The sequence below is a fragment of the Sceloporus occidentalis genome, unplaced genomic scaffold, assembly GCF_023333645.1.
Source record: "Sceloporus occidentalis isolate IW3139 unplaced genomic scaffold, rSceOcc1.0.p SCAF_22, whole genome shotgun sequence".
In the NCBI taxonomy this organism is placed as follows: Eukaryota; Metazoa; Chordata; class Lepidosauria; order Squamata; family Phrynosomatidae; genus Sceloporus; species Sceloporus occidentalis.
This window is the reverse complement of record NW_028317002.1, coordinates 10292073-10317657: the sequence shown is the minus strand read 5'-3', so window position 1 is coordinate 10317657 and position 25585 is coordinate 10292073. Positions and strand designations below refer to the sequence as shown.

The 25585-nt window shown below is 36.2% G+C and overlaps 1 pseudogene; it reads right to left on the bottom strand.

Moving 5' to 3' along the window:
- The window catches only part of LOC149301002 (uncharacterized), a 92142-nt pseudogene that overhangs the window by 2289 nt on the left and 64268 nt on the right, over positions 1–25585 (bottom strand).

Sequence of the window (25585 nt, the reverse complement as noted above, 5' to 3'; positions counted from 1 at the left end):
TCTTCATAATAGTATATGGTTATTAAAAAATGCCCTTTCCTGTAAACATGTTCTTAGCAATGCTGACGAGCTGTCACATCCCACATTAAATACCGTATTTGCTCGATTATAAGACGACCCTGATTATCTGAATATTAACTTAGGAAAAAAAGAAAAAGCCTGAATATAAGACGACCCTAAAGGAAAAAAGTTTTACCAGTAAATGTTAATTCATGTAAACAATTTTTTTAAATAAAAGCTATGATTGAGAAAAATATTTTTTTTGTTTTTATTTCGTTGTATTTTCCAACCTGTCCCCCAGTTACGCACATCTGCCCCCAGGCTTGCCACACCAATATGGCATTGTGGCCCATGATATGCCTTTTAACCCTCTATATGCCACTGTGCCCCATGGAATGCCGTTTGACCCCCTATGTGCCACGCTGCCTCCAGAAATGCCTTATACCCCTATATCCCATTCTGGCATTTAGGGGGTTAAAATGCATATTATGGGGCAGAGTGGCATATAGGGAGGTATAAGGCATTCCAGGAGGCAGAGTGGCATTAAGCGAGTTAAAAGGCATTGTATAGAGCACTCTGCCTCCAGCTCTATTAAATGCCCCCTTAACGCCACTCTGTCTCCTGAAATGCCTTATAACTCCCTATATGCCACTCTGCCCCATAATATGCCTTTTAACCCCCTAAGTGCCAGAGTGGCATATAGGGGTATAAGGTATTCCAGAAATGCCCTATGCCCCCATTTAACACACACACGCACACACACACACACACACACACACACACACACACTTACCGGTGCTTCCAATTTCCTGCTGTATTGCCGGGGCAGCGGGTTGACGTCTCCTTCCGCTGCAGCCAGAAGGAGGTGGAGTTGGCAGCGGGGGTTTGTCTGCGTCCGTCGCGCATACCTTCCCCGGTTGTCAGAGATCAGAGTTCCCCGCACCGGTGCCGCACTCTGATCTCTGACAGTTGGGGAAGGTATCCGCGACGGAAGCAGACAACCCCCGCTGCTAGCCACACCTCCTTCCGGCTGTAGCGGACGTTGTCTACGCAGATCGCGTAGACGTCAACCCACTGCCCCGGCAATACAGCAGGAAGTACCGGTAAGTGGGGCGGGGGGGGGGAGACAGGAGGATCCAGGTCCCCTGCAGCGGTGCGGGGGATCGGGATCTTAGTCTCATAATCAGACCTCTATTTGAGGTCTGATTAGAAGACGACCCCGATTAGAAGACGAGGGGTATTTAATATTATATATATATATATTATATTATATTATTATAAAAACCTCGTCTTATAATCGAGCAAATACTGTACTTAATTGTGTTTTTCCATTAAAGGGGAACTGTCACCACAACAGCTACAATCATTAATTAAAACTAGCTATATAGTGCTTTTTGTTTGTCAATAAATCACATTGACTTATTATTGATAAATATCAGTTTCAATATTTAGCTTATTGAAGCTGAAATCTGTGTCTGGCAGGGCCAGCATTAGATAAACAAATGTGTGTCCCAAAGTCCTAACCTTTTTGTGCTGCCTAACCTAATTAACAACAATTAGCAATTTAGCAATAGGTTAGAATTAATAACTTATCATTGTGTTTTAAATATAATTTCCTTAATCTAAGTAGAATGTCTGACATATTAGCCATTATAAATTTGTACATATTCTTCCATTTCAACATGAATTTGGGTTCTTGGAATTTAGTAATTATTGCTGAGCCCATTGTATATACATTACAGAAAAACATGTATAATCATTTACAAAATCAAAGCAGGGGTATAGAATGTTTATATGTTATCCCATTTGTCATATGTAATATCAATACCACCAAATATGGACAAAAGTTTCTAAATAAGTTAATAACAATTAAAAACTACTAGTACTTTTTGTAATACCGAAATATTTTCTAAAGTTATTTATGGGAACATTCAGTAGTGGTTAGCAGGTGACGCCCAGCCTAGTGAACTTCTGCTGCAACATTGACACACATCCTGATCGCACCATTCTTGCTACCATTGATGTAGCAGCTTGCCTCAATTACCCGGAGCAAGAGAAACTAGGAATGGAACCCATAACACAATTAATACAGTTTATACTGAACCACAACTACTTAATATTTGGACAGGACTTTTATCTTCAAAGAATAGGGACTGCAATAGGCACACAAAAGGGACCACAATATACCAATCTGTTCATGGCCAAACTGGAGGAGGACTACATCTTCACCTGCCACACCAAACCACTGATGTATCTCCGCTACAAAGATGATATCCTAGTCACCTGGACTGGTAGCAAAGAGAAACTCCTCAGATTTCATAAAGACTATAATGCCTTTGATCCCAACATAAACTTGAAACTGAGCTACTCCCGCACAGAGATCCATTCAAATACTTAACTTAATCTATCTATTAGATCTCTGTTAGTATAGCTATTCTCATGTGGTATATTGCTTGGATTCAATGGACCATATATTTAAAATTTGAATTGTTGTTTGCCATCATTTAGTCTTTATGTTACCTTGTAATTCTTCTAGGTTCCATGAAGCTAGGAGAATCCCTTCTCCTTTTCCGGATAGGCGAGTAACTTCTGGAGCGGCGCCGGGGCCGGGCTGCTTCTGTGTCATTATGTCGTGCTCGTGCATCACTATCTTTCTCTCTAAAAATTGAAAAAACCCAGAGATATTGATATGTTCAGTTCACAATGACAAATACTGTGGAGAGAATTTGATTTTTCCAAAACAAATGAAACAATTTAAACTAATTTCTATTTTCATATATGTTATCAAATATTATGTTTTATAATCATGTATGCATCTAGCGTGAGGGCCATAAATGTCACAGTTAGGGATCTTCAGCACAGTCCTTAAGGGCAATAAGTCTCAGGAACACCGACTTGTAGCAAACAGTGCTTTATTTTCAACTGCTCAAATGAAACACCCCAAAAACAAAATCATAAAGAAAGAAATAAACCTAGCTCCCAATCAGAGCCATCTCTAGCTATACTAAACCTCCCCCAGACAGCACACACAGGTCCGGGCAGATATTGCCTCACTTGGCTCAGGGATGGTCTTCAGGCCCTCTCCTTGCCCAGGGAATACAGGGGGAACTTCCTTTTCCCCCAACAGTCTCTCTGATCATCAAGCTTCAGGGGTTTTAATGCCCAGCACCTGTGCCTGATGCAGGCCACATAGGAGTCCTGGACCGGATCCTGCAGACCTTTAGCCTCCTGGAAGGGGGGAATGTAGCATTGGCCCACCCTGCTCTCCACTTGCTCCACCCCAGGGACCCATATGTATGACTTGTATAGCACCTGCGCCCAAATGCCAAACAAATCATTTCCCTGGGGTTTACAGCATCACGGCAGTTAAAGATAATATACTATTTTGCTTTTAGTTTGGAGTGAATTGTTAGAATTAAAGTTATTTTTTTTTAAATCATGTTCATACTAAGTAATTATCACACGTTCTAATTCAGAGTAGGCCACAAGCTCCTCATCACACTCTAGCCCACAATGCAGTGTGGGTAAATTACTATACTTGTCTTCATGTTTCTTCTTCTGCAGCAAATGTGACACCGTCTCCTTATACTTCACGACAATTACCTGTGCAGAAGTTACTTCTTTTACAAAATTCACTAAAATTTTCAGGTAACCAAGCCCTAATAATATAGTATTATACTTTGCTTGAGGATACATAGAAGCTATTGTTGCGGGAGTTAACTTTTTAATGCAACCTTCAAAAATATACTGAATTCCGAGAACACTTAATCATATAGATCATGCTAATCATACAGAATAATATTTAAATTTACATAGTGTCTTTTTAGTACAGTCTTTATCATGAAGAGTTCTAGAAACCTTTTGTTTGTCCTTCATTATGTACCTGTTGAGACTCTTCTTCTGAGAGACAGATCGAGACCTGCTCCTTCCTGACCGCTTATCGCGAGATCTTGAACGAGACACTGATAGACTTGAGCTCCAGGAGCTGCCTCTGTTTCCTGTGCTCTTCCGTCTCCCTGTGCTCAGTCGAGGACGCTTTGCTGAAGACTCAGAACAACTGTTTTGTCTACCATGGTGTCTTGTTTTTAACCTATGTAATAAAAAATATGGTAGTATCAATTTATTTATCTCATTGACCATAGGCTAAATCATACTATATTGTATGGGAACTGAATAAGGAACTGTAACATAGCAATACTTATTTTCACACTTATATACAACATACTGTATGTTTAACATTTTTTGTACTGCTATGTTGCATGTGAGAGCTACCATGTGCTACCACACACACACACATTTTAAATTACTGCTTATTAGCATTAATAATATAATATTAGCATTATTCAGCACTATATACATATAGTAATACTGGATGCTTGTCTTGGTATTCCTGTGAACACATCTTCAGTTTCATCTATGTAATATATGTTCAGTTTAGTTTAGTTCAGGATGATTCCCCTTACTTTTTTGCTGATGAGCAATGGTTCTTCTCAACCCCTGTTCCATCTGACAATACAGATCCTTCAGAATCACTGCTGTAGCCAGTGTGACTTCCTGAGTTCACAGATGATGCCCTCTGCGTTCTGTTTCGACCCCTGGACCATCCAAGGCGTCTCTCAGATGATGACCTGGAGCGACGCCTGCGTTTATCATCGGATGAGCATCGGCCACCTTTACTCGATGAAACAGACCTTGGGCTTCTGACATCATGCCGACTGTTGCCCTTGTGATGACTTGGGGAAGTTTCCACTTTCACTTGAGTCCTTGGAGAAGGAGATACTGAACTAAGCCCCTGCAGAAAGGGGAACATATAAAGAAACGGAGGAAAGAGACAAGTTGGACAGAAGTGTTAGCATAATTCCAACAAAGAAAGATTCCAAATGGTAAACTCACGGTTGCATACGGCACGTTAACACAGAGGTTCTACACTGAAACTATTCTTTCTGCTTAGCCTTCTGACCCCAACAATGCAGCTCATGCAAGTTTGCATGCAAAACGCAACAAAAAGTAAATAGATAACAGAAAATAACTGTAAAGAGCAGGTGGGGAAAGATATATATCTATTATTGTAAGGCCTCACATAAATGAAAAGAAATAAAGATAATTAATGTAGATTACAAAAAATACATGGGTTAAAAATTGTTGGATAAACAAAGAAGGGAAATTAATTATAATAATAGTGAGGAGTGAGAGAGACGCTTGGACAAAACAGCACAAAAAACTGGAAGAGATTGAGAGGGGAGCAGGGAAAAGTAGAAATAATAATTAAAAAATAATAGTAATTAAACAAAAAAATCACAAATGTTACTGAAAAAAACTAAATTGACTTTTTAAAATTTCATTTTGTCTGAATTCCTTTTTTCCGGCAGAGTACTGTTGAGCTTTCATCAGCACTCTATGTTCTCAGTTCTTTGTCACATAGTGATTTGTTTTTATTTGATTTAAGTCCCTCTTGGTTAACATCCACTTACCAAGAAAGTGGCATTTCCTCCTTTAGTAGGTAAGGTATGAAGAGAAGGGAAAAGTGGGGCAACATAAGTGCATCATTAGATTCACAAAAATGCAAGAGAGATAGAGAGAGAGAAAAAAAATAAAGAATGAAAAAAAACACACAAACCCACTTTTCCTGGCCTTGTATTATAAGAATTATTGGAGATGCCAATCATGTGGTTTGGGTGATGCTTGTGCTTCTATTTCTATTAAAATTTTCCTGAACTATTCAGAATTTGAAAATTCTAGGGATTTAACCATGGTTTCAGTAAATGTACTTGGGTCTAGAAATCTAATATTATGGATCATGCAACCTACATTAAAATCCAAAAATTAACAAACAAAAAAAAACAACTGACATATTCATGCTTGGAAGATTTTCTCTAATTAAAATGTGACCAGTGTACAAAGCAATGTTGCATAAAAGAACTGAAATCTAACGTTTAAAGCTGCTCTAAAAATATGTAACACTGCACAACTGGATTCTGGAACGCCATCCCCATGGTTCCCATCGTATGGAGACAATGCACTGACATTCCATACCATGTTTGCCAGCTGTCATGATCTTTGAATCTCAATTGTTACAATGCCAGTAAAACTGTTCAAACATCAAAAACCACTTGAAATACCAACTGAAAACAGATGTACAGATTCAGAATGTAATTTTAAGGCATCTATAGAGGAATACTGTGAATGGCATTTTGAGATCTGAATCAACTTGCGAACACTGATACCATGTATGAAAAACACTGAACCCAATATCACGGTAATAATATATATTAAAAAAACGGAGTTAAATTATTTTCTTTATAAAAAGGATTATGTATATGGTTACTTATATTACAGGGGGTTTTAACAGGATGCACCAGTATGACATGTATAGAATGCCATATGCAGTCACTGTGAGCAATTGTAAAGATCTATGTCTATGGAGGCTGAGATCTTACTACAATGAGATGTGCAAGGGAAAAAAGACTATACAGATGTGTATGTTCTGCTTAAAGTGAAAAGGAATCCGATGGCTCTATTTGAATCTCTAAATAATACTTTCCTTTTAACAAACTTCCAAGTTGGTGTACTTGGAAGTTGGTGTACTTTATATATGGATATGTTTGTGGCTGTACAGGTATATCACTGCTTTGCATGCAATTTCAGCAACAGTTGCATAATAATAATAATAATGATAATTTGCTAGGCTCAACTTAATCAGTGCCAGCTTTTGTGTCACATGACAATTGAGTGTTCCTGAAATCCCAAAAATTAGAAACAAGGCAAAAACATTTCTATGATTAAAGATTTTATGGGAAGGACTGGTTCGTTCTAATGGTTCTAAGGCTGTATATAGCTACAAAAGTGTTGAATTCAGCATTGAGTAGTTGGTATAGCACCTTCAATTACAGTCTTCAATGTCCATGTTAAACTGACCTTCATCACTTTCGCTATAATGAAGTCAGGAAGAAATGGAGCCATGACTGGAAATGACTTAATCTAGGCAGAAAGAGGGTAGACTTGGGCAGAGCTGCTGTTCCCAGCCAGAGTTTAAAATGCTACCTGGAGGGCTGGTAATCTTCAGCATGCCCATGCTTCTGGGCAAATTCCCAGGTCACAAACATAGTAACAAAAGCTGGCCAGTTTATAAGACTGAGGGCATGTGCCTGGATTTAGGGTTTTACTGGAAGCAACAAGGTGTAACTATTATAACGACGCTCCACCCATCTTGTACCAGTGCTGCCCGTACTTCTACATCTTACTGGGTTTCATTTTATTTTTTACATACATGGTGTCTGGGGTATAAATATGCCCATATCCCAAGTAACTGGACTTTGAAGGACTGCAATAAATGATAAAACATAGTTATCAAATATACTGCATACAATATGATCTGATGTATCTGGTTCAATTTACTTAATTCACAAGTAAAAAAAGAAAACAACAAATGTTAACCTGACGGAATTTAATAATATCTCAGGTCTGCAAGTGATGGTTAAGTGCAAGTGTCCTACTATTGTTTGGCACTCAGTCCAATGTCATTCTATTTATTGTGGTGATTCACATGAGGATCTTGGGCTGGTAAAGCAGGCAAGCAGTTGTTTGCGTCAAGTGCGACTTATTTTACCACATCACACAAGCATGGACATTAAGAAACAAAAAAAGTAACAAACTTATAACTATACTAGTATGGTCTCCTAAAATGTTCACTAAGCTCTTGTCAAGTAAGCTATCCTAAAAAAATGTCTTAAGCAGAATATGGTGTTCAATAACAAAGCATTGAAGACGCCTAGACAGTATGGAGACTTGTGATATATGTCTGTTGCTAAGGATGTGACAGTAATGTCTATATACATTTCAATCAATATATTGTGATGTCATATTACAGCCGTTTTACTAATATTAACTTAGTTTTGATGACATCAGTGAGGGCTCAGTAAACAGATGGCTGATTAGAAGAAGGTGGTCAATCTGTATAAGGGGTTATATATGATTAAAAGTAAAGATAAATGTGAATGTGAAACATGTTGTGCTGAACATACATGAGATATGGCCAAACTCAACAGCAGACCAGATAAGCAAGATAGTACAGTATTTCAAAACATTGCTCTAATCCCTCATTTCCGCTCAACTCTGCCATGCTATAACATTATCACCTCTCCTTTGATTATATCTGTAAACAATGTTTGCCAATTAATACAACTATTAGGTTGCCAAGCTTGGTGTTATAATTAATATTTTAAAGAGACGGGATCTTCCCTTTTCTATGTATCTGTGACCTTAGTTTAAAGTTACCATGCGAATTTTGTGAGGTGGTGGTACCTGCTTGGACACCCTTGCTACAGGTTCATAGATATTATCTCACCAATTATACATATGGGCATTGCATCTCCTGATCACATATATACCAATATATTACGATTAACAGTGGCAATGCATCTGCTGCCTCATGTTCACTACCCAAATGCAATTCTTTTTAGTGAATTAGTTAATGATTGACCCAAGCCAGAACCAACCTCTACCACTGGCAAAGTAATCAACTAAACTAAGGGAAACTTGCCTTTTTACCATAAGAGTTCTTCACAATGGAGGTTGGAGGACTTGCGTATTTGAATAAAATAAAAAATATATACATACTTTGCAAACAAAAAGCTGAAATTTCCATTACATTAACTGCTGAAGTAAAAAAGTTTAAATTAACATTACTATGGCATTATAATGGCCAGCTGAGCAGTCTACACCAGGGTCTTCTCAACATTTAAGTATGTCTAACATTAAAACATTCACTGTCTACTTAGACTCCTTAAATATAACTGTAGGTTCACAATAGAAAATGCCCCATAGTGTTGAAAACTGAATACCTTTTCCTCAGTTCTCAGTATTTTTAACCAGTTTTATACCAGTAAGTTCAACTAATTTAAACCTAACTGGAAACCATATAACAAAACTGACTTGAGCAGCAACTTGTTTAGTTCGGTCAAGACCTATTACGATGGACACCCCAAGTTTCCTGTTTAGCTGGACTGAGTTGCTATCACAAGTAACTTAGCTACTAGTAAGAGGCTTACCTTAGAAAATACTTAGTCAGTTATTCAGATATTTTCAAATAAATCACCTACTTTCCTACAAACTATAATCTTACTGTACAAAAATAAAAATTATATATAATGTGTGGGTTGAATCCACAGCAATGACCTCCTTTAAATCCCTTTATGTAAACAATATGATCACTTAGACTTAATATTTATATGTTCTATACATTATTTTGTTTCACTGCAAATAAAAGGACCCCTTTTCTATCCAAATTAATTAAGTGTATTGCTATGGTTTCCTTACATTCACTTTTTATTAAGATAAGCCTGGAGTACTGAGCTTGGACAACATGGCAATTCATAGTTAAGAACTGTCTGAGCCTGCAAAGATTGGCAATCTTATTGTACTTATTGCCAGATTGGGTTTCAGTAATATCTGCTTTAATGACAAAAAAAGTATAGGATATTAGGTACAATATTATCTACTCCGGATAAATAATATGGTTTTTATAGAAGGATGGATTAATCATATTTAAGAGTTATTGCCATGGCATTGAGCTTTTCCTGCCACCCTGGTCACCGGTAGTAAAAATGCAGATACAGAAGATTAACCTTACTAACCACTATAACATTCAGATTATAGGACACAACCAAAAGCATCTTAAAATGTTCAACTCCATGAAACAAGAGTTTTGAGATTAGAATATAAATTAAAAACACCAGAATACAGCAAAACTGACCTTTTCTTTAATCCTTTGAGCTTTAAATAGTACATTCATTTTTAAAACAGTTCTTTTTCTAGTGCTGTCCAATTTTAATTATGTTTTGTAAAAGGACAAGAATGACTTCTCGATGATCTACTAGGCCATAAAAAATGAGCAAATAATATAATAAAGGTTATAAATAAAGGCAACAATGTTTATGGGGCTTTGATAGTTCTTATGGGAGAAACACAGGTTTATTGACAAACAAGGCACAGAGGAAAGAGGTATTTCGCAGTATATGCTAATGTGCAATTAACCATTAGCATACCTGGGAACTCTCCGGTTTTGACCCAGAGATTGCCCGGTGAGCACTCCTTCTCCGGTTCTCCGGGTCAAGACCCCAATCCTTCGGGTCGCGGGAGCGAGGTCTTGGCACGCCCTGCTCCCTGTCCATTTTTCCTTTAAATGTATTAAGAGGGTATGTAGACTTTTGAACGGGGGTAATTAAATTTTTTTGCCATGTTGAATATGAATCCCATAAGAAATGTGTAAAGCTGAGATCACAGACAGAAAGCATTGATTTGTGCGGCAATAGATTGCAGGCCTAGATCTCTTACATTCATTTTAATGACAGGCACATCTGCTAGTTTATGCATGGTATTGGAAGTACCATAACACATCTAATAAGCAATCTAAATATAGCTTAATTCTGAGTTAAGTTTGATGTAATTTTATAACACACAGTCGCTCTATAAGTGTCCAAAAATATTCAAATTAAAATTAGAAAAATTGTAAGAATTTAGAATTAATGTTTTTATTATGAAAATTGCATAATTATTGTGCACTCTTCCACTCATGCTTACGTAGCTGACAAAATATATGTAGAACGTTACCAAGGATTAAACAAAAATACAAAATTATGGGAACATTTTGCAAGACCATTAACAGAGAAACTAGTTTTAAATCATTGTAAACATTGACAACATCTACCTGCCATGTATTATTGTGTGTGATTTCTTGACTTTGAAATTATTTCTCTCAATGTACTATTTTACTCTCTACATTTTAGTTAAATCCTGGAAATTTCGAAAGATATTCTACATTGAACATTTTGACATTTACAATGTTCTTTTTAAACTTTTATGATATAATTTTGCAAAGTATCATATCTCAAATGTTACCACACAACCCCGTATTTGCCGTGTACTGAATCCTATTCTAGCAGATTATATTTGGCCATTTTTGTATATGCCTTGCCTTTTCCAGTCAGTAACGCTATAATTATTGTAAGGCATAACACTGACTGTTTCAGAAATTATTATATCATAGAAATTTCACTTGTTAACTACAGACATAAAACTTAAGACAATTAAAATGCAATAAGGAAATTCTGATGAGATGATTTACCCTTGTGACCAGAAAATAAATAAATCTGAAATAAAACATAAAAAATATATATACAACAGATTTTATTAACTACATTGGATATTGATTCATATTTTCCATCAGGCTATTGTTTAGTCAAAAAGATATTTATCAAAATAAAAGATACTTAGATCTGCTGTTTTGTTCACAAAAGGGTTTAAGATTTAACTATTTGGATGTTCAGAGGGCTATTTCCATATTAAATAATAACCTAATTAGTAGATCTGTGTTTTAAAACAAAACCACAATGAAAAATAGATGGTGTACATTACATGGAAACAAACACAAAATAAAAAAAATGGCTATAACACACAGAAATGCATTCTGAAAACTGTTTAAAGATAAATGCCTATTTATATACATATATATATATATGTGTGTGTGTGATCGTGAGAAATTTGTATATATGTATATATACATTTTTGATGCTGAAAGATGGTCATGATGTAAAATTCTTGGTAAATGCTATACAAACCAAGATTTTTTTTCCCATTTTTTTAATGATTTTTTTGCCAGAAAGAAATTGAAAAGTAAAGCAGCAAATATAAAGAAATACAAAATTAACATTATTAAATATCTACTGTACTTCAACAGGCTCATCTGCAGATGTGAACGTGCACAGGGAGACGAATACCTACCTTCTTTAAATGTCAGAGACAGGAATGCAATAATAAAAGAAAACAATAATCTCCACATTTGGAGTGCAGAATAGAGGGAAAAAGACAATGACTCTTTAGTAATCACATCCCATAACCAGTTTTTGTTTTTTCTCTTCCAATTAGATACATTAGGCAATGTCATATACCATCTCGATTCCTTTTTTTGTTTTCATACGTTGTTGCCATTTTGAGGAGAGGGGAAGAAGAAGTTATGCAGCTTTTTGGGGGTTCGTCATTAAATGTTACCATGCATGCAGTGTTACCGGCAAACAAATGTGATATATCAGAGGCCTTCAGCTACCATAGCGTTCGAAGACCAGCGGAGAACGATTGGAAAAGTGAAAAAGAAAGGAGCAGACATGGAAGCCAACCATAATGAAATGGAAATTGCTATTTAAAAGGGAAGTCAACTAGAGTCTTGTATAATGTAATGGAATAACCAAGTAACTTTATCTACCTTGTATACCCAATGGAAAGCTTGGACCAAATCTCTTTGTCCATTTGAAGACTTTCTTTGCTTACTACTCAAATATAATTAGCCATTAATTCTGCATGTGAAATTATAACAGAATAATTTTGGGTGATTTACTTGTATTCACTAGCCTGTTATTTCTTTTTCTCCTGCTTCTGATGGGATGGTGAAATCTACCTGAAATAATACATACAGACTACTACTTGACCAATAGTGAGTGGACTTCCCAATATCGATCATGTAACAATAGTATATTACTACACAAGTGGCCATCCTCCTTCCGCTTTTAAGTCACATGGGTTACACTTACTTTCAAAGACGATAATTCTAGTTTTTGTGAGTTACTGTAAGCCAACATAACAATAGTTCCTGTATGTTATTTATATTACATTTGGGTTTCCTGCTACCTAGCAAACATGGCTAGTTCATATGGACTCATACTGCACTTATACTTATTGGCTTCCAGGGCACTCTACTTTTTTAAACTTAAAGCTCAAATGAGAACTAGCCTCTTTATTTTTCCCCTATGTTTTTTACCAAATTATTAATAGGCTACTGTACATAAGCTTAATAAATAGAGTTATTATATTTTGTTTACCTTGTTTAAAGAGAGCAAATAAATTGTAAAATCAATAATTTCACGTCTCATAATATTAAGCATCTTAAAACAGCTGAATAATTTACGTGTGTAACCTGTATACCAAAAATATGGCTTCTGTTTGATGCTGTGTGATATGATCAGTTATCTTCCCTTTTAAATTAACTAAAATATACAGTTTCAAGAAAAATAAATAAAAATAAAATAAATGATAAGGAAAAAAACCCCAAACATTTCCCTGTGTTACCACTAATAAGGCCCACAATGACAGACACACGGAAACAAAACTCTAGTACATCACAAGATAAAGTAAAAAGATAAAGATCAAACTGCATTTCTGTTATGATAGAGAAATGGAAATATGAGTGAAAAAACACTAATGAGACTACTGCTCCCTAAAATAAATCCAAAATATTACCGATTTTCAAATGAGAAGCTAAAGAAAAACACAGATGAGATTAAAAAATAGAAATAAATTAATCTAAATTAGATTATTCTAAAGTATACTAAACATGCATTTAAAGCATAAACTAGGCATTGATAAGGAATTAAAATATAATTAGTTGTGTCTAGCTTTACCTAAATTGCAAGTTTATAATACTCAACACTATCCTTCTGTTTGGTTGTGAATAAAAACAAACTAGGCAGAGATAAGGGAATGTATCACAGATAAAGCTATGTATATATATATTTATATTTCTATAGGGAGAGAGAATGAACCAGGAAAAAATAAAGGAATGAAGAAAGTTATAATAATAAATGCAGAAAAATAGACACAGGATATAATGTTGACAATATATAGGTTTTCAACAATAGCTTCCCAGTTAAATGCACAAATAAGTAGGGCAATATGTTACAATAATAAGCAAATATACATATATCCTAACGGGCAATTGGGATACTCAAGCTCAGGGCAGGTTATTTGATCGGTCACAGGAAAGTGCTTAGGAAAGAAGCGGAATTTAATTTTTAGTCTAGTGATTTCTCTAATTTTACCTGTAGATGATACAAATTTGTCTTGTACAGTCATGATAAGGCGACAAGCAACAAGAAATATAGTGTTTATCAGATAATGCCATGTGTCTAAAGATCAGTTATGGAGTCGCACATTAATGAAACCTATATAAGCTTTGATTAGCATCTCTTAAGTGTTACGAGAGGCCTCAATACATATATATACATCAAATAAGATTGTATCAATCAAATACAAATGCACAGTGCTAAGAGGGAATTAAAATAAAACATTAAAAAGAAAATCTAAACAAAATTACCAGAAATTAAACCCATTAAAATAAAAAATATGAAGCTTCAGAGCAAAAGAGCAATCAGCCCTATATTTGCTGATATTTTCACTTTTTCTCTGACATATTGTATTTATTAGCGTAACCATTTCTTTACCTCTTATAACCTGCTAAATGTTTATTCTTATTTGGATCATTTTTATAAATACTTTATCATTTATATTGTCTTCTATGTAAGTTTTTATTTTTATTTTTAAATTAACTTAATTTCTCCATTAGCATTGTGCATTTTCCCCTAGATTTGTGATCTAGTTTCTATAATTATAACATATCGTAACATATAATTGTGTTATGTGGGATGATAGTAATATTGTTTCACTTTTTGTGCCAATAAATGGTTATGTTACTAATTATTAGTGTAATATGAATGAAGTTTAAATTCAAATGACTCATATGTTTTATTTACTGCATGTTCAAGTGTCAATGAATGTTTAACATACATATATTTGCTAAAGTAATTCTTAGTGTTATAGATGTATTTCTAAAATGATAATTATAATAATTATTATGCCCCCCATATCTGAGTATGAGGTAGTCTGTGAAGCCACTGGCATAGACCTCTCCACAAAGGAGTCCTCTTTCACTGTCTACATGCCCCTCAGTACCAGCAGGTGATGCAGCCATGATGGAAGAAGAAATGTTTGTGAAGTAGTAGTTTGTGAGTATGGCTACACTATGAAACACCATCCATTGCTAAGTGACAGGAATACTTGGATCAGTGCAAGGCATATTGTTATTTAAGTCAATAATACATTAATGACTATTTTTATACTCTTTCATACAGATATCTTATATACGATGTCTTGCTTTGACAATTGTAACTGTATTCCCCATGTCCTGATGAAAATATGAATAAATACTCAACGTTGATATAAGAACTGAGAAAGACTCACAAAGCAGAGACAATGTATAACAACTACGACCTATTACCTAATACAAATACCATGGATGTATTATAGACCCCAAAATGGTAACTCAGCTTGAATTTAACTTTTTGTACATAAAGATAATGCTATGTCCAATAATAATTTTGAGTACACAAACAGCAACACTGTATTTCAAATACCTAGGAGAGGACTTATGTCACCCACATGAACATAATAATCGTGTTATTTTGATTAAGCAAGTTTCTCTAGTACAGAGACAAGGAACACATTCCTGGATGAGAACATGGTCACATTTCCAGGAGATGCGCCATTGTACTGGAACATCGCAGGTGAGTAGTATGATTTACCGCATACTAATAGACTGGCATTTCTCAGGACAAGTAGCATACAGATATTTGGATAGAAAAGAGGGTTGATAACTAGCCTTTAAACCACTGCTTAATATGTTTTAGATACTAAATATACTTTTTAAATGTTATTTCTCCCTTTGGAGCTACAGATGTGTTAGGGCAAAGCACTACATTTCTTAAATAGAAAAAAATGAAGAAGTGCTATTAAATATTCTTAATGTTCCTTTTCTTTTGTTGGTTTTACCAGTGCTCCTTCAAATCTTTATTTGGCTGATGGACATGGTTACTAGCCCTTTTCACAGACCATCATACTCTGACAACTACAAGGTCTGTAAACACTACGTTTTTTTCCATTCAGGTGTGAAAGCCCTTTGTAGTGTACTGTTAAGATAAATGATTTTGAGTTTGAAGGAACGCAACAAACAACCACATACTGTCATCTTAGACAGACAAGTACATTCTAGCAGAAGAAGGGTATCTTACTGGATAGCAACACTAACCAGATTTTTATTGCTGGTAAAATAAATTGCACACTCTAATAAAACTTCTGATATATTGGAGTTTTCTGCTTTGGAGACACTGTGCCTTTGAGTACAAAGTGAGGAACAGGAAAATAGATATTCATTTTAAATTAAAAAAAAACAATGAAAGTGTGCTTACATCCAAATGTTTTTCTAGAAGAGTGCCATGTCCTTGGCTGTGGTGCCCGTTATGAGTGCCACTCTTGTGCCCATTCTGGTGTGGGGTGGCAGATCGGCTGTGGCCAGTGCAGGAAGAAGACCGACTACGACTTGATTGGTGGCTAGAGGGCTTACGGTCATCCTGTCTATGTTTGGGACTTTGTCTATGAAACAGAAATAAGTAAATAGTCATATTGCATTCAAATGCACACACAGGCATATCTACAATGCACTCTTCATATATACCGATCAGCCATAACATTATGACCACCTGCCTAATATTGTGTAGATCCCCCCTTTTGTTGCCAAAAACAGCCCTGGCCCGTCAAGGTATGGACTCCACTAGAGCTCTGAAGGTGTGCTGTGGTTTCTGGCACCAAGATATGCAGCAAATCCTTTAAATCCTATTAAGATACGAGGTGGGGCCTCTATGCATGCATCCTGGTGCCATGTGTTCTCCAGCTAAGTGACGCACACACGCACCCAGCCATCCACGTAAAAGAAAACGTGATTCATCAGACCAGGTTACCTGCTTCCATTGCACTGTGGTCCTGTTCTTATGCTCACATGCCCATTGTAGGCACTTTCAGCAGTAGACAGAGGTCAGCACGGGCACCCTGACTGTTCTGCGGCTACACAGCCCCATACACACCGTGATGCACTGTGTGCTTTGACACCTTTCTATCAGAACCAGCATTAACTTTTTCAGCTACAATAGTTCGCCTGTTGGATTTTACCATGCAGCGTTTGCATCAATGAGCCTTGGCCGCCCATGACCCTGTTGCTGTTTCACCGGTTTTGCTTCTTTGGACCACCCTACAAGAGCTGCAGTTTTGGAGATGCTCTCACCGAGTCATCTAGCCATCACAAAGTCCTTGTCAAAGTCACTCAGATCCTTACGCTTTCAATATTTTCCTGCTTCTAACACATAAAGTTTGATGATGAAATGTTCACTTGCTACCTAATATATCTCACATATCTCATATATCAGTAGTCATAATGTTATGGCTGATAAGTGTATGATTACAAAAAACAAAAGAATGTATTGATTCTTGTTATAGAACACCCATATTTCATTAGGCATGAACATGCACTAGCCAGTCTATATGTTTAACTTGAAAGAGGTGTAACTGTTCTTTCTGTTCTGTGAAAAAAAAGTTATTCTATGCTGTTGTGAAATTGCATAAAATTGTTGTAAAATGGTTGTGCAATTAATGTTTGCTAGAAGTAAAAAGCTCAGGAAACGTGTTGATATTGGCAAAACTGAGTTGTTTTGACTTATTCTTAAAAGGCACACATGCCTACCTGCTTGGTGACTTGACGCTGCTGTAGTCAGTTGAAAGTGATGCGCTACGGGAACTACAGCTGCTATGTGTGTGGATTCTGCGTGCTGTTGAAACACTGTTAGACCTGTCAGATTTGCACAATGAAAAAGGCATAAATTGTGATGGAAATTTTGATGACGCACCCGTCTAGATAAAATAGCAATAACTATATTGTGTCAAAGTGCCAGTCACAGAGATTAGTGGAGTAACCTATGTCCTTGTTCATCCAGTCCTTTACCTAATTGCAGTAGGGATCAGTACTAAGCCCAGCAGTGGCCTGTCTGTGCTACTGGCATTAACACCTTCTAGGCAAGCTATGAAGCTCTCCATCTTAGCAATGGTTCACCACAAGCTAAGCAAGCAACCTGACGTGGCTTGTTGAGCCAGCTGTTGAACGTGTCCATATGAAGGACTCAGATATTAAAGGAAATGAAGAGTCTGAGCCAGTTCTGCTCAGGATAGTGCTCCTCTACCGTTGATGAGAGTTCACTCCCATCTAAAAAACATTAGACCTGTGATTTCATTCTATTTAATCTTGTGTCCCATGAACAAAGGCAAATTTTAGTTGACTAAGCTGATTAAGGAATTATTTCTGTGAAGTGTTTGGACATTCAACAGTACCAGGGTTGGGGTTTCTAATGCTGAATTTAGTTTAGCTTACTTATAAGTTTTCAATTTAGCAGTATCAATACCTTTTTCTGTCTTTATTTTTGTCTCTCCTTTTGTTCCTTGGGCTTTTGGATCTGCAAAAGAAATAGTAAATAAAAAGGTATTTCTGATATAACGAGTATCCCAGATAGTAAGGCTAAGCATTGCATTTCATATTTCATGTTAGTTTATGGCTCATATAACCTCTAACTAGATAAAATGGAAATGATTCATTTAATTCATGCAAAACACAACTGCATTTAGTACCAAATAAAAATAATTTCCCGATACGTTATTTAATCAGAAACATTGAAATGTAAATGTTACCAGAGCTTTTTATAAAAAAATCAAAGTTTGTTGACTGTTGTCTTTAATATACCAGTTTGTAACTGAATTTGAGTAGAACTGTGAATTCCCTTGAATTGTATAATTCTATCTCCATAGTCCTACAATGCTTTAGCAGGGTCAACCCCAGTGGACATAAAAATTCCACTGGAGTTCACATCTCACCTTCTCTTCTCTCCTCGCCCGAGGTCAAAATGACAAGAACTTCTCTCCTACCTTAAAAAAAACTTCACTACTGCTTATCAAGCTCACACAAAGGCAGAACATCTGAACTACCTCCAATCCCACCTCTTATCACACATGCTACTTCTTCTTCTATGTTCATCCAACATTAAACATAAACCTGGTGCCCCAATTTTTACTTGTTCCGTTTCTTACATTGTTGTGACACCTCAAACTAATTCATTGTTACCTGAGTACCTTTTTCTCTTGTGTCCTTCGGTGAACACTCAATCTGCAATAAGCTCACTGCTGTGAGCGCTTCCTCTCTGAAATTACTGCACTCTCATCTTCTGTAACTACTACTCCTGTTGCTCTTTCTTATTTGGCCTATACCATGGTATCATTTTCTTGCCTCAGTGTACTTTTCAGTGTTTAGCACCAATATCCTTTCACTTTTTATCATTTGAAATTTGCTCCATCCATCTCTTCTCTCCACTCACCACGCATATGACCTCCCGATTCTTAAACATCTACTTCTCTTTGTCTGACAACAACCCTTTACCCTTGCTGTAGCCCACTATCCTCTTGAAAGACTTCCACAAATCAACAGAAATATTTGTGACCATGACCCTCTACAACTAACACACTTTTACCTCATCTTCCAAACATCCCTACCTCCCTACCTGCCCTCCTCTCATCTCCAAATACGCCCTTCGCTCTACCCTCAACTTTAGTCTTCAAACTGTCCCTTTCCCACTTGTGTATCATAGATTGTGCCTATACTATACCTAATCTGTGGATTTTTCTACCTCATTCTATCATACAGCTATTCATATTAACCTTTAACGCTCCATAAAAACCAACCAATTCAGAGATGCATACAATCTACTCTTTTAATACCCACAAACTGCATTATGAAAACAAGCAATCTATTCTCTCCACCTTCGAGATATTCACACCACTGATTTCTCCACATGACTTCCGCTATAACAAAATCATTCTCACATTCCGCACATCGCTTTTAACCTCTAAATAGCTTGTCAGAGCCCTCTTCTACTTCCCTACACATATGTCTTAACATGTTTTAGTGTTATTGTCAGTTTTGTATATTATCAACTTTAAATGCATCACATCTCAGATCACATCTCCTCCTAGCATCTATATTGAGGACCCCATATGCTCAGGAAGTTTCCAGGTATAGTAATAATCACTCTCAAGGTTTACTTGCATTGATTATAAATTACTTTTGCAGAAATATTGCTATGAACAATAGCCATTTTCCAAATCAAATGTATTATTGAGAGAAGAAGAAAAAGAGGGTCCATTAATCTAACAGCCTTTACATTACCTATTGAATTCAACCTGGAAGCGTTAGACAAAAATTTGAGAATTATCACAAAATGTGTACAGAAAATCAGAAACAAAACTACTACCAGCATTTTATTCCTACCCTATACTGTATAAAAGAGACCAATATTTGTATGATCTATATGCATGAAAGGCACATTAAAATAACAAACACTAGATTTCACTTTTCAGCAGAGAGGATTTGAGCACATTATTTTCTTTCCTATTGAACAGCACAAACATAGTTTATTTCTTGAAGGTTCTGCGGCAAGTCCTATGTGTGTAATCTTGCTGCAGCACCCAGATTGTGCAAATAGGACTTGCCACAGCATCTAGATTCCACAAGTAGGACTTACTGCAGTACCCAGATTGCAAAAATTGGACTTTTCCAACACCAGGTGCTGCAGCAAATCCTATTCGTACAATCTGGGTGCTGAGGAAGTCAGATTTGTGGAAACTGGGTGCTGCAGAAAGTCTTATTTGTACAATCTGGGTGCTGCAGTTAGTCCTATTTGTGGAATCTGGGTGCTGCAGTTAGTCCTATTTGTGCAAGCTGGATGATGTGGCAAGTCTTATTTGTGGAATTTGGGTGCTGGGGAAGTCCTATTTGTGCAATCTGGGTGCTGTGGCAAATCATATTTGTGCAATCTGAGTGCCAGGACTGGAGTCTGGGGTGTGCAACCTGTGTTCTATGCCTGAAGTTTAGGGTTTCCATGCATTATTTGTTTGATCTATACCTTCAATGCCAAGTTTGTTTGGGATTTTTCGATTTGATACCTGAACTACATGGGGGGTAGGGGTACAGCACAGTGAAGGAAAGGGTGCGGGGATGTGTGACATTTGTAGGATCTACTCACATGACCCTGTCCCAAGGGCAGGGCACAAATAGGCAGGGGAAGAAGGGGTGGGGCAGCAAAACAAAGTTTTAACTAGGGTGCAAAAAATCCTTGCATCAGCCCTGCATGGGGTCACTTTTTACCGATGATGTACCAGGTATGTCATTGGTCCTCTAGGGACATCTTTTCATGCTGTACCTGGTATGTCATTGGTCATGAAACTGTTACGTATCCCTGATTAAGGGATTAAGTTACCAAGTGCTATCTGATGTTTTTCATTTTGGTAGGGTTGCTACTCACTTGCTCTTTTTATTTGTAACACATCAGTGTACAAGTTCACACGGAATGTGTCTCAGGCACTTCATAGAGGACCACAGCAGTTGGCACTTGTGCCTCAAAAATATGGATGGTGGCATATTCTGCCTTAGGACAAAACCTAGGCATAGAAAGTCAGGTCTGGTAAGGTGGCTGCATTACACAGGACAAATCACGCTGCTGGGTGCTCAGGCTCCCCATTATACCAGTACTCTATACAATTCAATAGGCTTTGGTAGTTTGGAGTTAATAGCCTCCTTTCCTGCACTTTACACAATACATTTTTTTTGGTTCTTACTACCAATACTATAGTATATTGAAATAGTGATCAAGGTTGCACTCCTTTTCTTGGAAGAAGAAAAAAAAACATATAAAAAATTTCTTAGCAATCTATGCTTTTTAAGGATTTTTTCAAAATGTATTTTTAATCTTTTGTATTTTACATGGATTCTCTTACAGGGAAGAGAGACACTATTTTCACATACTCATTATTACCCTGTGAAACTAATTCAAACTGAATAGCCGTAAACTTAATTGCTGTTATTTAATATGTTTATTTACCTTAACACTCTATATACCGTTCTATACTGTTTAATCAGTTGCTTAGTAAAATAATGCAAGGAGTTAAAAAGGCATCAATTACATCCTGATATAACAAGAATATATTCAATGACCCTTGAATATAAACTGCTAGGAGTGAAATGATGACTTTTCGAGTAAAACTGATTTTCGAAGTGAAAAAAAAGAATGTTGCCAGTAACGCAAAAAGAATAATGGCCAACGACGTGTGTTTTAAGGGAATCGGGGAAAAAAGGAGGGTGGGAATTGGCTGATGTTGCTGATGAATTATTAGTTGTTGGTTATAAAAGCTGCCTAGTTATTGCGTTTCAGTACGTTCGAACACCCCTGTATTATTGCTGTCCCAGTGAATCTAAAACATTAACATCTGGGAGCATCAGCTGCATCCAATTCCCTTCCGTGCTATACAATATATAAGACTCAGATTACAATATAAATCTGGCATTCACACTAGTGGACGCCGAGGCTTTTTTCATGAATGCCCAATACATTTATGATTTATGTTTGATATTTCTTAGATTATATATAAGTATAGTGGATTCCCATCGGTTTAGTGATTATTAAGAGCGCCAGACAAACCTGTATGAGAATCATGGAGGGATTCTTGTGTAGTGGCGATGATGAAAACACTTGACAGCAAAATGGCTAGTCAGTTAACAGCTTATTTTGTATTTTTTTGTGCAATCTTAAAAATTACTACAGCAATCTTTTTCTCTACACAGGTGTCCTATTTTCCAATTAGATGTAATTTTCTCTTATCCTTGTGATCATCCCCTCTGTTATTTGTCTCCTCAATTTTCCTTTGTAGACTATTGTTTTACAGATGTATCAGTTCTGCCTTCTCTTTCAGTAGCGGTGTCTAGTAAGTACTATAAACTATAGGCAATAAAGCCATCAATGACCTTGGCGCCATAAAATAAGCAGCTAGGCATGCAATTGTACAACCCCTTCATTATTTGTAAAGGGCATATTGTTCTGGGTAATAAAACAAAACAAGCAATGGCATACAGAGGCCTTCTTACTGAATATATCCACATAAATGTTTATTAATAAAGTATTATCTAAATAATTGTATACATTTTTGACATTAATTTGTCTTCCAACTTTTTTAAAGTGTATTCAGTTTCCTGGATGTTCCATGGATTCAATTCCTGGATGTTCCATGGATTAAATACTGCTGGGAAGATACTTTGTATCACTTTGTTACAATATTTAACAATTAGAAGACTTTAAGACTTTCTCACCTGTGTCTCCGTTTCTTTCTGGACCCCGAATTTGATCTAAAAAACACAAATTGTCTAAGAATTTATCTTTCTCTTTTAGTTTTTTCACCATTTTCTTAACATACAAATGTAATGTCATAAAATGTAATGAATAGTGTTTATTTACTAGTATTTGTATTAGGAAGTCCCTTTCTCGACAGTTTACCCTACAAGAAGAGATGAGCTTGCTTTCCATAATACTTTCATAGTTAGATCAGTGAGTTGAGTTAACTATGCTTTACACAGGCCTAACATGTAAAAGATTTATAAAATATGAGATTATACTTAATTATACCAGTTAAGGAATTATATCCTTAACGGGTGACCATGTATATAAATATTTATACACACCGTAGCACAGCCAGTAGCCATTACAGTCTGCTGCAATTTTATGTCAAGTTAATGCGAGTCGAGTTATGTTTAAGTGTTGTGGCTTTATTGAACATGAAAACTACACAATTACAACATTGACTTTAACTAAATAGACCAGACTGAGAATACCAACGATAACAGAATAAGCTGCCAAATAAAAGGTTATGAAGAACATTAGTAATAAATGTAAGGTCTTAATTACAAGTAACAAAGGAAGATTGATCCCCCTCAATGTACTGTATGTCATACCTCTCATAAGTAAATCGAATATGTGTGTTCAAATTATTAGTTATTAGATGCACCATTAGTAATTTGTTCTTGGTTCATATGGTAAGGAGACCATATATATGGTTCATATGGTAAAGAGATTATTTCGAATTACATTGCTACCAGTAAACCTAGTCCTAAACTCAACCTTCTTGTTTCATAACCAAACTTTCCTACATATTGACCATAGAGGAAAAAATACAAAATATAGTATATATATATATATATATATATATATATATATATATATATATATATATAGTAAAGAATATTTTTTTTTCTTCTGTAACAATTTCATTAAAGTTTAGAACCAAAGGTGTGAAGCAATGTTCACGCAGACTTATTAAATACGGGTTTATTTTTAGTAGTATTTCACAATATCCTGAATGTGTTACTTGTGTTACCCAGTTCCCTAATGATTTATATTACATATGGCCCCTACAATCTTTAACTAGTAAAAAGAAAGTAATTAATATTACCTGTCTCTTTTGTGCTTTTTGCTACTCTTTTTCTTCTTCTCTTTCCGCACAGGTGATGAACTATCACAGCTAGAAACACAAAAGACATATAAAAAGTGCTTTCTATATTTAATAAATTATAGTGTTCCTTCAAGTACTGTAAGAAAAACAGAAAGATACACATGATATGGTTTCCCACGAATCCTTAATGCAGCTAGCTACATCAAAGACAAATTAATACAAAATAATACAAAGTTAAGGCATTATCATGCTTGTACATTTACTTTTAAGAGATCTACCAACTGTCTGACTCAATATTGCATCATTGTGTAACACCATTCACTTTATGTTGGCAATGTTTGTCATCATAGTAAGGTACTGCCCACAGGTGCTGTTGCTGGACTGTTGCTATGCACTGCAGCTATGCAATATTATTATTATGAGAAGACATACTATCCTACTAGAGGAAAACTGGGATGCCTTGAGGCACAAAATCTGATTGCTTTGACCAATGGAAATGGTGTCTCAAGAGTTGATCATAAGCAAAATATTTCAATATAAAGTGAGTCGTGGTTGTGTAAATTGCCCCTGTCCCCACACCACCTGAAATGGATGGCTAAAAAATTATTATTGGTGCATGGGTTGCGCATGCTCCAGTTTTCCTATGCTTTGGTATCAGGGATAACAATTTTACAATGCCAATGGAATGGTCTACCCACTCTCAGGCAATGGAAGGCCACAAAGTGTAAAATTATCAAGGATACAGCTTTCTGTAAGGAGAGTGACTATTGACTGGATCCACCAACCACAGTTCTTTTTCACTACATATTGAGCCCCTGGTACTGTGTGACCATGAGAACTAGGAAAACTATGGCAATATAGCGAAGGAGCGGACACAATAAAAAAAAGGTTGGGGCAATCAAAATACGATCATAGGTCATAAGTAACCCAGAGTCTCCTAATAAAAAATCATGTCAAGGGTACAAAGATGTAGCTTATGGAATGGATGGGTAAATACCAGGAATAAATATGATGGTCTCAGAACTGGCACACAAATGCTTCACTGCATCAAACCAGGGACACAGACAATAAAACAAGTATTGTAACAGAGTAAGCATACATGTGACTATTTGTGTGAGACAAATCTGGGAAAGCACATAAGGACACTGCACAGAGTCACACTGGGATTCTCAAAAACTTAATATAGTCAGAAGTCTTTGTATTGACTTGATTAGATTTGTATTGAATCTTTTATCAAATACCCATGAGGTTTTCTGAAATGTTTTGCATATATATAATATTAATATGTAATATTAAATTTGAGTGGCAACTGAAGTTGAAGGGCAGAAAGGAAATGCAGTAACCACGTCATCAACATCTTTAACACAAACAATAGCATGTCCAGTACAAAACTGTAAAACTCTCCCTAAAATGTGCCTGTGCACAGAAAGAAATCTATTCATGGAGGAAATAAAGCATATAAATTGTACATCAGATGTCCACAGTGGCCATTGTTGAAGGTCAAGAAAGAAAAAGGCCTAAATCATTTAGGATAATGCGAGCATCGGTCCATCTGGTGTCA